This window comes from Mus pahari, chromosome 1 (assembly GCF_900095145.1).
Source record: "Mus pahari chromosome 1, PAHARI_EIJ_v1.1, whole genome shotgun sequence".
Classification (NCBI taxonomy): domain Eukaryota; kingdom Metazoa; phylum Chordata; class Mammalia; order Rodentia; family Muridae; genus Mus; species Mus pahari.
Window position 1 is genome coordinate 94091266 of NC_034590.1, and position 17433 is coordinate 94108698.

Below are 17433 nucleotides of genomic sequence, written 5' to 3' on the forward strand. Positions count from 1 at the left end.
TCTTTTTTTTTTTTTTTTTTTTTTTTTGTATCGTTCACCTGTGTTTCTCTGATGCCAGCCTTTTGAGCCTGGTATACAGCTGTTAAATGCAGGGAAGGAATAGTTTTCCCTTCACTCACAGTAGAAATATGTGAGGCTATCTTTCTTTTCCTTTTTCTTCACCCATGTTTACTTGACTTAGTCCTGTTTACTACACTTAGGATTTCTTTAAAATAAAGAGATGTCATATGTTCCACGAGTATATTTACACCATGCACTGTCTTAAGTTCATGTGTGAAGACCTCCTTTGATCGTTACAGTTCTAAATCATGGCAGTGCTCTTTTTCCCTTCATATTGTAGATGAGTAAATTGAGCCACATCAAGGTCATGCTATGCACTCGAGTTCATCAGCACTGTAAGGAGTAGAATCCAGACTGCATGCGTCATGGCTCTCACGCAGCCTTTGGGTTTCTGGATCACTGTATTAGAAGATTCTGAAAGGTCTTTTAACTCTCACTTAGCTCTGTCTAAAAGCAGAATGTTCTAGAAAGGGACGAGATGGTATTGGGCAAAGAGAACAAATGAAGGTTTGATGCAGCTTTCGCTGCTCTCTGATCACCACGTCGTGTGACTCTGATCCATGAGCTGCTGCATCCTAAGTGAGGGTAAAAGGAGTGGCCAGAGCCATGTTTACATTCTCCCCTCTGTCACTTTCCCACTCTTAGGACCAGCATCTGATAGGTGGTAGGTTGTCAGTAGCAGTCAATGAGTGAATGGATGAATGCATTCCTCATGGCAACCTCATCACAGACGTTCCCTATGTGATGTCAGTAGGGAGAAGTTATTGGCTCCTTTTATGACATGATTGCAGCACTCAGTTGCCATAAACTTAGTATCTTAAAACAGCAAAAATTGGTGACTTCAAGATCTAGAAGCTAGAAATCCAAAATGATCTCACCAGAACTTTACTCCTTCTAGGATTCCCCAGGGGGAAAAGTACACTTCTTACCCTTCTTAGCTTCTAGAAAATGCCTGCCCCTAGGCTGTTGAATTGTCTCCACCCTCCATCCTCAAAGCTGTAGCACATCACTCCATCTTATCATGACTTCTCTCTGGCAGCTATGCCTTTCTTTTCTTCTTCTTCTTCTTCTTCTTCTTCTTCTTCTTCTTCTTCTTCTTCTTCTTCTTCTTCTTCTTCTTCTTCTTCTTCTTCTTCTTCTTCTTCTNTGGAGTCCATGCCTCTCTAAGGGCAAGTTAACTTAGAATAGAGACTTAAAAACAAAATGGAGTTTACTCTGCTACCTCAGTCCCTTCACTGGCGGCTTCTTCTTCTTCTTCTTCTTCTTCTTCTTCTTCTTCTTCTTCTTCTTCTTCTTCTTCTTCTTCTTCTTCTTCTTCTTCTTCTTCTTCTCCTTTTTATAATTACAGTCACCCCTAGAATTCTGCTGTGTCCACACAGGTAATCCAGGACAACTCTCCATCTCAAAAGCCTTCATCGGTCACACCTACATAACTGACAATGGTGATTCTACCCATTTATAACAGGGACTGGGTCTTAACACATCACCTTCTATACTTCATTTCACTAATTTATTCCTTCATTCACTCAATTTAATTTTCATCGTGCTTGTTTACAGATGAGTATTGCATGACTTTGATCATAAAGACATCCCATAAACACCTTGGATGTGGAATAACTCCAGCACTTGAGGACAAAAGTTGTCCTGAATATTTCAAGGGAGATCTAAACCACTTATAGTTGAGAGAGGACGGGGCTGCTTCACGATAGAGGTACCACTTAAAGACTGTCCAAACTGAGAGTAGATGAGTGGAGGAGGAAGAGCATGAAGGATGGACATTGCAGAATGCTGTTCTCTCAGCATGACACTATTACCACCCTCTTGAAATAAAAATACTCATGATATGGGAATGAATGCTTCATGAGACTGAGCACCCTGACCTTCCCTCCAATGAGTGGTAGCACTTAAAAGATGGGTAGGGCACATTAGACCCCTTTCTCTAAGTCACTGCATTGTCTGCCTTCCCTACCAGAGCAGTTCTACAGAGGCAGAGCTAAACATGGAGCTGTAAGTCTCAGAGTCTCATAATATTGTTTCCACAGAGCCTCAAAGAGAAACCATTTGTCATTCCAAGAGCCAGGAAAACCTTAACCACACTGAAAAAAAAGAGACAGCTACCAGCATGTGGATGACATATATGCTGTGGTAAAAAAAATTTTTAACAAGCAATTATGTTTATCATGTGCAGGGTGTGGGGTGCAGCTCAGTGGTAGAGCATGTGCTTGGCCTGTGTGAAATTCTGGGGGCGATCCCACACTAAAGAAAAGAACTCTTAAAGGATCAAAGAAATAAGATCCCCAAAAAGTCAGTTTTAGGGGTGAAAAGCATAATAGCTATATGAATCTCAGTGGATGTTCAGAACAGAGACACCAGAAAGGAACCCAGAGAGGTGGAAGACAGAATAAGAGAAACTCGCAAAATTGAGTAACAGGGAGAAAAAAAATGACTAAAAAAAATATGAACAGTGTCTGTGAGACTAGAGCAGAGACTGCGGTGTTTATCATGAGACCTCCAGAGGGAGAAAGGGGAGCAGGTCAGGAAAATGTATTTGAAGAAATGCATAGGTCAAAAATGAATAGGTCAAAACAATTGAATGTGGCAAAGGATGTGTATCTATAAATTCCGGGAACAGTCAGGCCCACACAGGATAAGCCACAGAACAGTCACATCTGGAGAAACAGCCACGTGTTTAGTTTTTATTGATTCAGAAGATGGATTTTAAGCACATAAAGAGAAGCTTCTTTTTAAAAACAATTTGTTCTTTGAGATGTTCATACATGCATACAACATATCTTTATCACACCCGCCTTCACTTCTCTCCATTATTATCTAAAAATCCCTACCTCATATCCTTTAAAACTTCACGTCCCCCTTTTATAGTTATGAATAATTGATTAATTAATTAAACTCACTGAGTCCAAGAGAAGTGGTTATCTCTCACCTACCCAGTCATCAACTGCCAGCAGCTCCTGAGCTGGGGTTGGGGTCTCAGAAGCCCCTCATGGACCCCTTTCCTCATGCTTGGTTGCTTGGTCTTATTGTAACTTCTTATGTCATGTTTGGCTGATATCCTTGGGAGGTCTGTTCTTTATTGAAGGGAGGAGCAGTGGATCTGGGGAAAGAGGAAATAGAGGACTAGGAACTGGGAAGTGTGGAGGGAAGTGAAACTGCCATTGCGATGTGATGTATGAGAGAGGATTAATTTTTTTAAAAGGGGGGGAGGTTTCTGACTGAGGGTGGGATTTGTATATACAGTGTACAAATCTAGATATTTAAAAGTTAGTTAGGGACTGGTGAGATGGCTCAGTGGGTAAGAGCACCTGACTGCTCTTCCGAAGGTCTGGAGTTCAAATCCCAGCAACCACATGGTGGCTCACAACCATCTGTAACAAAATCTGATGCCCTCTTCTGGAGTGTCTGAAGACAGCTACAATGTACTTACATATAATAAATAAATCTTTAAAAAAATAAAAGTTAGTTAGACACCATGAATGTTTAGACAAGTGGCATCAATAGGTTCATCCCCATGGCCAATTATTTCCGTAGCCATGCTTATGTTGTCAGGCATCAGTTCTCTTCTACAGAGCACTGCTCAGAGTCAATCAATCAAGGGAGTAGTTGGTTGTCCCAACAATATTGCCACAATTGCATCAATGGCCACATCCTGCCTGTCAGATCATTACTGTAGCATGCAGACATCAACCCTGGATGAGATAATTGTTCATATTCTTCACAAGCAGTTTATGCAGCACCTTCTAGCCAGTGAAATTTAGCCAGAAGGGACACTTTCCTGGTCAAGTCAAGACCGGCTTCTCTGTGCCCTGCACCCAGAGTGTGCCAGCTTCTGCAATAGGGTCTGACCATCTAGTTATTGTAAGAAACCAACAACAAAGGCAACAGCCTGGGGTCCTCTGAGTGCCTTTGGGGCCTCTCTGACCGATAAATAGTGGGAAATTATCCCTCATCTGGCACTGAGGTTTTAATTCAGCCCACGTCTTCCACTGTGTATGTGTACCTCATTTTCATTACCAGTTTGTCAGTTGATGGGCATCTAGATTGACTCCATTTTCTGGCTATTGTGAACAGAGCAGCACTGGACACGGCTGAGAAAGTATGTCTGTAGTGAGATGGAAGATCATTTGGTATTCTTCTGGGAGTGGTATAGCTAAATCATGTGGTAGAATTATTTCTAGTTGCTATTCCTCTTTAATTCCTAAACTAATTTCCAGAGCCAATATGCCAGTTTGAAAACTTCCCAATAGTATATAAAGTTCTTGATTCCTCAAATTCACACCAGTGGTTGTTGTCATTTATGTTGCTGAAGATGGCCATTCTGGTGGTGAGATCAGATATGAATGTCTTTTTAATCTGCATTTCTCTGATGGGTAGGGAAGTTTAGTATTTTTAAAACATTTAATAATATTTCAGATTTCTGGAGAAATTTCTGGGAAGTGTCCATTTTATATCAACTTGTCATGTTCCTTGGTGTTTAGATTTTTTTGGTTCTTTGTGCATTCTGGAAACTACTAGCTTGTTTCCAGCTCTGCTGGCCACAAGTTCACAAGCTAGCCATTACCTTTACTGCACAGCTGAACAGAAGCATTTTACATTTTACATGGTCTCCTCTGTTAATAGCTGTCCTTATTTCCTGAGTGAGAGGAGTGTTATTGACAAGCCCCGGCCTGTGCCCATAGTTGACATGTGCTCTCTCTGTGCCCATGGTTGACATGTGCTCTCTCTGTGCCCATGGTTGATGTGTGCTCTCTCAGTTTCCCTCCCACATCTGGATGAGTATACCTTCATCTATTTTAGCCCCAAGTTTTGAGAAAGAGGAGAGGTAATGGTCCAGTTTCACCTTTGTTCTCTCAACAATTCATTTTTTATTCACTTTACATCCCAATCGCAGTTTCCCCACCTCACCTCCCAGTTCCACCCTTATACATTCGCCCTCCCAGCAGTTTCTCTTGCTGGAAGGTTGAAATCAAGGTTTTCCAGCATCCTTTGTTGAAAATGTCATCTTTTTTTCCAGTGCCTGCTTTTGGTGCCATTGCCAAAAATTAGGGAGTGGTATTTACATGGCGTTTTCTAAGATTATCTGCACTATTCCATTGATCTAAAAGTCTATTTTGTGTCTGTATTGTGCTAGCATTATTACTATGGCTCTGATTTAAAATCAATAAACTAACTTGCTGTCTGTATGTAGAAAAATGAAAATAGACCCATATTTGTCACCTTGCATAAAGCTCAAGTTCAAGTGGATCAAGGATCTCAACATAAAACCAGGTACACTGCACCTAATAGAAAAGAAAGTGAAAAAGAGCCTTGAACTCATTGGCACAGGGGGAAATTTTCTAAACAGAACTCTGATATCTCATGCTCTAAGATCAAGAATTGATAAATGGGACCTCATGAAACTGGAAAGCTTCCATAAGGCAAAGGACATAGTCAATAAGACAAATAGGCAACCTACAGATTGGGAAAAAAATTTTCACTAACCTCATATCCAATAGAGGGGTAATATCTAAAATATATAAAGAATTCAAGAAGCTAACCATCAAAAACCCAAACAACCCAATTGAAAAATGGGGTATAGAACTAAACCGAGAATTCACAACAGAGGACTCTCAAATGACTGAGAAGCACCTAAATAAATGTTCAAAGTCCTTAGTGATTAGAGAACTGCAAATCAAAACAACCCTGAGATTCCACCTTATACCAATTAGAATGGTTAAGATTAAAACCTCACATGACAACACATGTTGGCGAAGATGTGAAGAAAGAGGAACACTCCTCCATTGCTGGTGGGATTGCAAACTGGTACAACCACGCTGGAAATCAATCTGGAGGTTTGGAAATAGATCTACCTGGCCCAGCTATATCACTCTTGGGAATATACCCAAAAGATGCCCCACCATGCCACAGGGTCACATGTTCCACTATGTTCGTAGCGGCCTTATTTGTGATAGCCAGAAGCTGGAAACAACCCAGATGTCCCACAACAGAAGGATGGATACAGAAAATGTGGTTCATTTACACAATGGAATACTACTCAGTTATTAAAAACAAAGACACCCTGAGTTTTGTAGGCAAATGGATGGAACTAGAAAATATCATCCTGAGTGAGGTAATTCAGACCCAAAAGGACATGCATGGTATGTACTCACTAATAAGTGGATATTTGCCATAAAAAAGTACAAAATACCAAAGATACAGTTCACAGAACTCAAAAAGGTCAACAGGCTGAAGGGCCAAAGTGATGACGCCTCAGTCCCACTTGGGTGGGAGAAGAAAGCAATCACAAATGGAGAAGGAGGGAGGAACCTGGGAGGGAAAGTGGACAGGGGGAGTAGTTGGGAGAGAGGGGAACCTGATCTGGTACTGAGTGAGGGAAAAGGATTGAAACCCTGAGGACCAGGAGAAATAATGGAAACAGGCAACCTTAGGAGGAAGGAGGTTGGGGGAACCCTCCAGAATGCACCAGAGACCTGGTAGGTGAGAGACTCTCAGGACTCAAAGGGAAAGGACCTTAGATGAAATGCCCAACAGTAAGAAAAGGGAACTTGTATAGAGCATAACTCCAGCGGGAAGACAGGACATCAAGTGAGGCATGGGTTGCCATCCCACAGTCAAAACTCTGACCCATAATTTTTCCTGTCTGAAAGAATTACAGGGATGGTAATGGAGAGGAGCCTGAGGAAAAGAAGGTCCAACGACAGGACCAAAGTTACGTCCAGCTCAAGGGGAGGTCGCAAGGCCTGACACTATTACTGAGGCTGTGGAGCACACACAAAAAGGGACCTATCATGATTGCTCTCCAGAAGAGCCAACAAACAGCTGAAAGAGTCAGATACAGATAATTGCACCCAACCAATGGACAGAAGCTGCTGATCCCTGTAGTTGAATTAGGGAAAGGCTGAAAGAAGCTGAGGAGAAGGGCGACCCTGTAGGAGGACCAACCTTATCAATTAATCTGGACCCCCGGGATCTCTCAAATACTGAACCATCAAAAAGGCAGCATTTACCAGCTGATTTTAGGCCCCCAACACATATGCAGCAGAGGACTGCTGGGTCTGTGTTCAATCAGAGATGATGTAACTAACCCACAAGACTGGAGGTTCCATGGAGTTTAGAGGTCAGGTCGAGGGGGGGGGGACATCCTTGTAGAGACAGGAGATGGCGAGGAGGTATGGGATGTGGAACAGTCAGGGGGTGGATGGGGGAATAAAATCTGGAGTATAAATAAATAAATACATACAACTATCAATAAAAATGAATTAATAATAAAAACTCAATCTACAACGCCCAATGTTAAAAAGATCTACTCTCTGTATATGAATAGGGTTTTACTGCTGTGAACAGACACCATGACCAAGTCAAGTCTTATAAGGGAAAACATTTAATTGGGGTGGCTTATGGGTTCAAAGGTTCAGTCCTTTATTATCAAGGGAGGAGCAGGGCAGCATCTAGGCAGGCATGATACAGGAGAAGCTGAGAGTTCTACATCTTCATTTGAAGATGGCTAATAGAAGACTGACTTCCAGGCAGCTAGGGTGAGGGTCTTAAGCCCACACCTACAGTGACACCTACTCCAACAAGGCCACACCTCCAAATAGTGCCACTCCCTGGGCCAAGCATATTCAAACCATGACACTCAAAAACATCCAAAATAGTTAATTTTTTTTTTTTTTACATAGGCACAGATTTTTTTTTTCTAAAAGCTCTACAAAAAGGCAATGGAATTTAAGTAGCCAAAACGGTTATGGGAAACAGGAGAAAAATGGAAAGATGCAACCTTCCTCAAGGCTTATCATGTGGCCATAGTATTCAATGCTATGAGGTCCTGGTGAAGAGATAGAAACAGATCAATGGGAAGAAAAACAGAAATTCCAGAAATAAACTCATGTAAGAATGGACAGCCTTGTCCTCCTGCAGGTGCAAATGTGAATCAATAAGACAGTTCAGCTTTATAAACTAACCACACTGGAGCAAGTGGATGTACAGCCAAACAGACAAATACAGTGGCCCACTCTACCTAAGTCATACATTTTATATGTTAATTTACTTAAGCTGTAACATATAGCATATAAAACTTGATGTTGTTTTTAAAGATAGAAACATGGAAAACAATGTGGGATATAGAGCTAGCCAAAATATTCTGAGATTCAACACCAGAACAACAACCGTCATAAGGAAAGCAATGTGAAGGGGGAAAAAAGATGAGACAGAGAGTAGAAAAAATGTTGTGACCTGTAAAGGACTAGTATTTGAATGTATAAAGAGCCCAAGGCCTTCAAGAGCACAATGAACAAACACAAAAAGGGCTTTCGCTGAGATGGCTGTGTAAGGGACAAATCAACCCAGCAAAGCACATCTGCATCCTTAGCCAGTAGGGAAGTGCAGATTCAGACAACTGAATAGAATAAACAAGCATCCCAGAGTGACTTCATTTAATCTTAATATTGATACTAAGTGATGAGGACATAGAAAAATTGGAGCACTCACATTGGGAGGGGGAGATTAAAATGCTACAATCACTCAGGAAATCATTTCAATAATTTCTTAAAAAAAAACTCATGTACTAAAATACCATAGGACCCAGTAATTATATTTGTGGGCACTTATCATAGAGAAATAAATCCTGGCATTCACATAAACCCGACACATGAAAGTTTATAGCAACTTTATTCATAACATCCCACTTAAAATTGCCCAGATGTGCTTTAATGGGTGACTGGAAACAAGCTGTGACTTGTTCAGACCCTTGAACATTACAGTGCTCAGTGGTCACAATAAATAAAGTTTTTATACTCCCACTATGTGGGTGGACCATGAGAGAGTGACACTGAATGATGAGAAGCCATCAGGAAACAGAACAGAACATGTTGTGAGAGTCTATTTAAATAGCATTCTTGAAATACCAATTTTATAGAAGTGGGGGACCAGTTACTGGTCACCCAAAGTGCAGGAGAGGATAAAAGGAGAAGAAAATGGCTAAAATAAGATACATGACGGATTTTGTGGGCTTGGAAGTTCTGTATTACAACTATAGCTGTGCAGCACTCTGTTTGCATTATTAAACTGTAGTTTTGAAAGATGATACTATTGGGGGAAATTATATAAAAGATATTACAGGATTTCCTTTATATTGTTTTATAGTCTTAAATAAAACTGTAATTGTTTCAAAATAAATGTTTAGTATCAAAAATTTTTTATAGATGCTTCCACATAATTAACAGAAAAAAAATGACATGTCTTTAAATTTAATTAACCAATTATCAGAGGATAGAAAGGAGTCAAGATGACCTGGAGGTTAATCAGCATGGGTTATGGGATAAAAAGAATGGATGATTGCTCTACTTGCAAGTGTTTGCTAAGTGTATGTAAAAACTGTAAGTCCTATTGGTCATGGGGGTAATGTTTATGCATGAAGTTTCTGGGTATTATTCTCAACCAACCCAGAAACAACTACTCCTTAGGGCCTGCTTTCCATTCCAGAACTTTTTCCCTGCCCCTCAGCCAGCCAGCCCATTAGCCCATAACTTGCACAGGCTCAGCATATTTCCCCCAAATCTTATGAAAGTACTCTAAGTTCTTGGTCCAGCTAATGTTTTTCAGCTGCTGCCTAGCCCTGGTCCTTGTTCTGGATAGATATAAACCCATTATTTCTGAGACTGCTGTGCCTCAGTAGTTTGGGATTAGAAATAGCATTAAGCTCAGAACAAATAGTTTCAGAACTGCATATTCTTTGGGACAAAAATAAAATCTATTTAGAGCCCAGACTCAAGGAGGCCTAATCTTGTACTGTTCAGCCAACCATAGTGCTTCTATCGTTCTTGCCTGGAGATGATCAAGATATCAAGCTTGGCTTACAGAGGCTTCTAGCATTTGAAGAGTCAAGGTTTTGACTGTCTTGGAACCTTGATGGAGTGGAGGCCATGACTTCAGTAAATTGAAGGACTAATATCAGATTCTTGTTGAGAAGGTGGCAAGTATTTGAACAGTGATACGATTTCTAAAATCAGGTTCTAATAAAAATGTCTTCTACAGGTTTTATGGACTAAGAAAGAAATGTCCCCCATGGGCCCATGCATTGAAAGCCTAGTCCCAATCTGTGGATGACATTTTGAAAGGCTGTGGAAACTTCGAGGTAGTGTCTAGATGAAATCAATAGGCCACTAGGGGACGGCTCATTGGGCTATCTCATTCCTGGTCACACCCCGGTCTCTTCTGATTACTCATTGGTCATGAAGTAAATAACTCTCCTTCACCACTTGTTCCTGCCATGTTATTCTACTAAGTTCATGGAGACAATCGACCTTGAGCTTTGAACCCTTTGCAACCTTTAAGCCAAAGTAAATAATTCTTCTGTGTGTTATTTTATAAGACAGCTCACCATGGTGATTTGATAGTTACACAATGAGGTGCAGCTATTCCATTGTGGAGATAATGAAATACGGAGCTAAGTCTATGTTCTCAACCAGGTATGAGGAACAAAGTTATGAAGGGAAAGGCATGAATGAGCATTGGTGGAAGCTAACATCTGGGATGATCTCTCAAAGCAGCCTGAGTGAGGACTATGTCAGCTAGAATCTCAAAGAATTCTTTCTATACACAGAAGCAACAGTTCGGGGAAAGGAGGAAATGGTATTTTTGTAGCCCCACCAGCATCTGCTAGAGGCTGAAATCATAATAAACATAGACAGGTGAGGTCATCATTTCCAAGCTATAAAATTGGCTAGCTCTGGTTGGTTGATATCGTTGTTCTTTCTTTGGGTTGTAAACCCCTTCAGCTCCTTCAGTCCTTTCTTTAACTCCTCCATTGGGGACCCTGTGTTCAGTCCAATGGTTGGCTGCAAGCATATGCCTCTGTACTTGTCAGGCTCTGGCAGAACCTCTCAGGAGACAGCTTGTATCGGGCTCCTGTCAGCAAGCACTTCTTGGCATTCACAATAGTGTCTGGGTTTGCAAGGACTAAACCACCAGCCAAAGAGTGGACATGGAAGGACCCATGACTCCAGCCACATATGTAGCAGAGGATAGCCTTATCAGGCATCAGTGGGAGGAGAGGCCCTTGGTCATATAAAGGCTCAATGCCCTATTGTAGGGGAATCCCAGGGTGGGGAGGTGGGAGTGACTGGGTGGGTGGGGAGCACACTCATAGAAGCAGGGGGAACTGGATGTGATAGGGCATTTCTGATGGGAAACTGGGAACGGAATAACATTTGAAATGCAAAGAAAATATAAAACAACAACAACAATAATAATAATAATAATAATAATGTTGGCTTGCTCTGCTGGCGTTGTGCTTCCTCATATGTGAGTATTGGAGCCAACCAACCCTTCAAATACAGAACCTATGACTTCAGGACATGGAAAACCTAAAGGTGGGAATTACAGATGCTAGTGATCTGGTCCATAGTGGGACAATGAGTCTGCCTCTCTCTTCACCAGCCACACCACTCAATCACTATAGTCTGGATTCAGTCCAGATCATAGAGTAACTGGTTTAGTAGTCAGAGAAATAACACAAGCAGAAACCACTGGAGACATATGTTATTGACTAAAGAAGAAAATAAGGAGAGCAGACCTTTGGGAAAAGTTCTAGTGCCACAGAGAATCTCAGCACTCAGCTCTCAGCACTAGCACACCGCAACAACGAAAGCACTGATGCTTTTTATGACCTTGGCCAAGACCTCACAGTGAACTCATGGTACGTGTGGGAGGAGAATCATATCCACAGTTTTGAAACCAAGGCCAGTGAAAATCTCAGAAAGGGTAATTCTGACTGTTTCTAAGCAGGAAACTATAAAAGACTTGAAATGTCTAAAATAGAAAAACTCCAGCACTGGATAGTTTTGCCTAGGTGATGGAGGAGTGGAGACCCAATATGGAGTCCATGACAACCCATATAAGCAACAACAGGAGGTTGCTATCCTGGGGAGAGAGAAGAGAGGAAAGGGTAGAGGGAAGGTGGGGGTGGCAGAGAGCAGAGGGCAGAGGGCAGAGGGGTAGGGGAGAGGGAGGAGGGGAGATTATGTTAACAAAGTCCAGAGACCTTTGGCACAAGATAGACCATAGGCTGGTCTTTCCAATAGAGAAAAGAAAAAAAAAGCCAAATGGAATATGCAGCCTTTTCCCTAGAAACTATCTGAACCAAGTAGAAGGAGACAGTGCCTGGATTTTCTTCTTGCTACTTGCTATCTTGCTACTGTATGCCTTGACCAAATCCAGTAAGCATCTGAATGTCATGTAAGCCATTGCACAAGCAGACTCCATCATAAAACAGAGCAGAGGCAGGAAGCACAAGAAACCAACATGGTGGTAAAAAAAACAAGTCCAGAGCCTGCCGTCCATTTTAGTGATAATGGACTTTTGATTGCAGATTGATCATAGATGTGCCAGCAAATTGGCAACAGGACTCAATAACAGAATTTTTTTCAGTCAAGTGCCCAGTGATACAAACCCCATCAGCTCTAGGTGGCAGCCAGAAAGAACAGCAGAGTCTTGCTAGGCTAAGACTATGGGAGCTCAAGTGCCCTGCCTACAGGTTGTGCTCCTTGTCAGCCGAGCCTCTATCTGATCTAGAAAAGTTGGATCACGAACTTGATGGCTTTCACTTCTTGGGACAAAAAGCAAAACACAAAACAGAACAAAACAAAACAAAACAAAACAAACCCGATCCAAAACAAAAGACAGGGGCCTGCTCCCAACAAAGTAAATACATGTATTAAAACACTGGTTCTCTAGAGAACCGATGCTGATGTGTTTATAGCTAAGAATGAACAGTCTCCTGACACAAACCCATGACCATTTTTGTTATGGTAAAATTTGAATACATTAAATACAACCTTCTGGCACATATTTCCAGGAGTTTGGACAAATGCATTCTGTTAGGTAACAGACACCACAATGAGATTCCAAACTCCATGACTCTCACAACTTCATCTGTGCTCCTTTAGAACAAGTGTCTCCCCCCAACCCTGGCCAGGACTCATATATTTCCTGTCTCCAAAGTCCTGCCCATTTCCAGATGGAATATAAATGGACTCACTAAAGCTTGGTTCTCCTCACTCTTAGCATAATGCATAAATTATAAAAGGAGTTTAGGCTGGCTTCTAGTAACTTAGTTTTCTTTGTACATCATGTCTCTAAAGGGCTCCAACGTCAGGGGCATAATCCGGTCCTGATGGAGTTGAGCTCTCAGTGTCTTTGACCATGGCGATTGTCTTAACCTGGCCCATGGCTCAGGCCTGCCCTATCTGCTGAAACCTCAGCCCCCTTGGATTTCCTTTGGCTTCACAGGCCACCTTCCCTTGGCTTCACAGGCCACCTTCCCTTGGCTTCACAGGCCACCTTCCCTTGGCTTCACAGGCACCTGCGCCTGCTTTGTTCCTCTACGTTCCTTGACCTGTTGGGTTTAAACCTGGATTTTGCAGCAGTTGTGTTTTCCTGCAAAAGCAATACCCCACCAGTAAATTAAAGTCCGCATGGAGGGAAGCCCACTTTGAATGAGAGAGGGGGATTTTACAAAATGAGAAGCAGGCACTGCTGAGAGGACCTGTGTTCTAGCTATGCAAACAAACACGTGGTTTGTATACTTCTTTTACCTATAATAGCTTAAATTAGATGTATTTAGCTATAACCACAGGAGTCCTGACATGGATTGTAGAATCATGAGTAATGAACCCAAATTGTGGAAAGCAAATGTATAACATCAGGTAAAACCTAATGCCCTTTATGAGCCTTACTAAGATATAAGTGTTTGAAGTCATGAAGGAACACTTAAATCAGACTGCAAAACACCTGAAGCATCCTGAAGTCATTGGTAGGTAAGCATATCATATATACTTATATGTTATATCTCAGCCTTCCCACAGCTAAAATGCGATTGCAGGCACTGGGTTTTGTTTGGTGGGTTGTTTTTTTCTTGTTGTTGTTGTTTTGTTTGCTTGTTTGTTTATTTGTTTTTGCTATAAAGGAACATATGTACCTTTTTTTCTCTTCGTAGGTCATTAAATCATATATGCAATGTAAACATTCAGCATAAAATACCCTCAACTCAGATAACAGTACCAGAGCCAGAACTACAATGAGCCACACAGTTTTGAGTTGTTACAGTGTTCTCGGAATTTCAGCTACCCTAGACTTAGTGGAACAGAGTGATCAATATATTATTATTATTATTATTATTATTATTATTATTATTTTCTTTCAAGATTACTCTATGGTTAAAAGAAGGGAATATTTGGGGACTTTGAAGAGTGGTACAGTCTTCAAGTGTTTGTATCTAATTACAATGGTTTATATATACGTCCCTCAAAGTTCCAGGATGTCCTACCAGAAGATAGTAAGACCTTTTGGAGGTGGGCCACAGTGGGAGGGCCTTATATCACTGGGAACATGTCCTCAAAGACAGGTCTGAAGACCCAGCCCCACCTCCCTCTGTTCTATGGCTCATGATATACATTGTTTGACTGGGCCATGAGTTTCCTGCTTGATGTATTGCCTCCTCAATGGGAGGTAACAATAGGCTCTCCAGTCCTATTACACCTGCCCTATAGCATCATGTCTGAAACCTCCCAAACCAGGAGCTTTTCTTCTAAAGGATAATTATGATACTTATTATAATGAGGCTCCCACTATCACACAAAATTTTATCATATAAATGTGCGCTCATTTTCCTCAGGATGACATGATTACCTCATTCTTCATGATGAATAAAGCTCCATTGTGTATATAAGCCATCATTACATTTTCCATCAATTTGTTGCTAGATACCTAAACTTATTTGTAACTCTCTACTGTAACAATACTGCAGTCAACATGGATGTGAAGATATGCCAAGGACTTGGTAACTTCCTCTAGCAAGAAAGGTAGTGTCACTCTCCCTTGAATTTGGGCTACCCTTTGTGGCTTGCCCTAACTAACAGAATTTAGTAGAAGTAATATATTCTAGTTCTGAGCCAAGACCTGGAAGGACCTGCAGCGCCCTTCCTGTCTTGGGCTTAGGTGAGCACCTATTAATGGTTTAGGTTTACTGGAGGACAAAAGCCCATTAGAGATTAACTGTGTAAACTGACCACATACTAGGCCAGTGAGATCCCAGAGGCTTGTCCTAGTACTGAACTGACCCCCACCCTCCATGAGCCAGTGAGACCTACAAAGCCACTCTGTGGTGTTCAGGCTATTTTACCAATCCATAGTGTGATGGGCTAAATGGAAGATTCTGTTTTATGTTGCTATGTTTGAGAAAATTTGCTATCCAGTAAAAGCAGATGAATACATACAGAGACAGCAAGTTGTGATCACATTGATCATAATGTGTCACTTTCCAAGGAGGATTGTCAGAGTGTTAGCTCAGTTATTTATTCTCATGTGACCTTGGGTAAGTCATTCATGTTGTCTTTCACCATCTTTAAATTAGGATTAATAGTCTAATTTACTGCACATGATTCTGAAGATGCAACAAGACAAAAATCAATGCCTGGGAACAGTATGGTGTGCCTCAGTAGAGGTGATGACCTTGGGGGCTTCCTTGCAAAGTTGAGTGCTTAGAGGGACTGTATAGATGTAGGTTATTAGTGTTATCATTATGCATGGAGCAGACACATAATCGATAATGATGGCACTACTGAACTAAAATTTCTCAGACATGAAAGTGAAAAGACGATGCTGCAGGGCAAGCATGCGTTGCTGAAATCTATAGTCTTCACGGCATTAGAGAAGAACGATGAACAAGACAGTGGTGACCGTCTCAAACCTGGACACAAGCACACATGGGCTTCATGAGACCCACTATGTTCAGAGAATAGCTAACAGGCAGAGGATTAAGAAGGTGGTAAGGGATATCCATGACTCTCTGCAACATGTGTTTCCGAAACCAAAGAGCCAGGGCCGAGAAGTTCCCGGGGCAGGCGATAATTCAGGGAGTGGGAGATGAAATAAACACTTTGCACAGTTGAGCCTGCACCGCCAGCACAGTAATGCTTCGTGAGTCAAGCCTGGGTACCACCAACACCCAGCCACCAGCACCTTTGCAGGGCTGTAGTTGATGCAGTCACCTGTGATGATGTAGTCGTAGTGAGTCATCTTTCTAGGAATACTAAAAGCATTCCACACCCTAGGACTCTTTAGGGCCTAGTCATTCCCAGGTCATGTCTTTTTATGCATCTTGTTAGTCAGTGTAAATATTTCTGCCAAATTAAAGTACTTGTAAACAGCAGATCCTTATTTATTACCTGTTTTTCAGGATACTGATGTGCATTGTCAGGGGTCCAGGAATCAGGCTGTACTGAGGCCCTTACTCCAAATTGGAGGCTGTGAAATGTTCTGCACTCTCTCTCACACAGTAGATAGGGTGAAAGTATACTCAGGACCACCACATTAAGGGCAGTAATCCCAAGGGGAAGGGCTCTACTCTCGTGACTCAGTTACTTCCCCAATGCTTTTATATATTGAGGTATACTATCTTCTCTCAATATGAGATATTCAGTGCATGAGAAACTGCTGGCTAGTTTTTGTCAATTTTGAAAGAGGGAACTTCAATTGAGAAAATTCTCCCACAAGAGTGAACAGGCAAGCCTGTTGTGCATTTGCTTGCTTGATGATTGATGTGCAAGTTGTGGAAGCAGCTCACTGTGGGTGATGCCTTCCCTAAGCAGGTGGTCCTGGGTGCTATAAAAAAGGCAGGATGAGAAATCTACGAGGAGCAAGCCAGTAAACAGCACTCCTCTCTGGTCTTTGCTTCAGTTCCTGCCTTCAGGTTCCTGCCTTGAGGGCTTGGCTTGGTTTGGCTTCCCTTAATGATGCCCTGTGATCAGAACATGTAACCCAAGTAAACCCTTTTTGCCCCAAGTGGCTTTGGTGATGATGTTTTGTCATAACAATGTTCATAGCTTCACAGAGCTCCATATTAAAGGGTGGTTAAAAAACCAAGTGAATATTCGGATAAGAAATAGCAGATATATAGGGATTCACTGAAGCATACAGTAGGGAGAAATGACAGGACAGTGCCCAGTGGTGAAAGGTTTGTCTAGAGAGACAGCATGAACACTCCTTAGCTGTATCCTGAAGTATAGAAGTTTTGAGACCCAGTGGAGAAAACATGCAGAAGCCCCGAAGAACATTTTAAAAGGAACAAAAAGTTCCCAGAAGTAGTTTAGTGAAAGAAGGAAAGAAGATGGATGTGCAGAGAATTAGGGAACAAGAAGCAGGGAGTTCATGTAAGCTATGGGAAAATCACCTGGTTACAAGTTTACTTTATGCCGGGCCTGGTGGCGCAGGCCTTTAATCCCAGCACTTGGGAGGCAGAGGCAGGCGGATTTCTGAGTTCGAGGCCAGCCTGGTCTACCAAGTGAGTTCCAGGACAGCCAG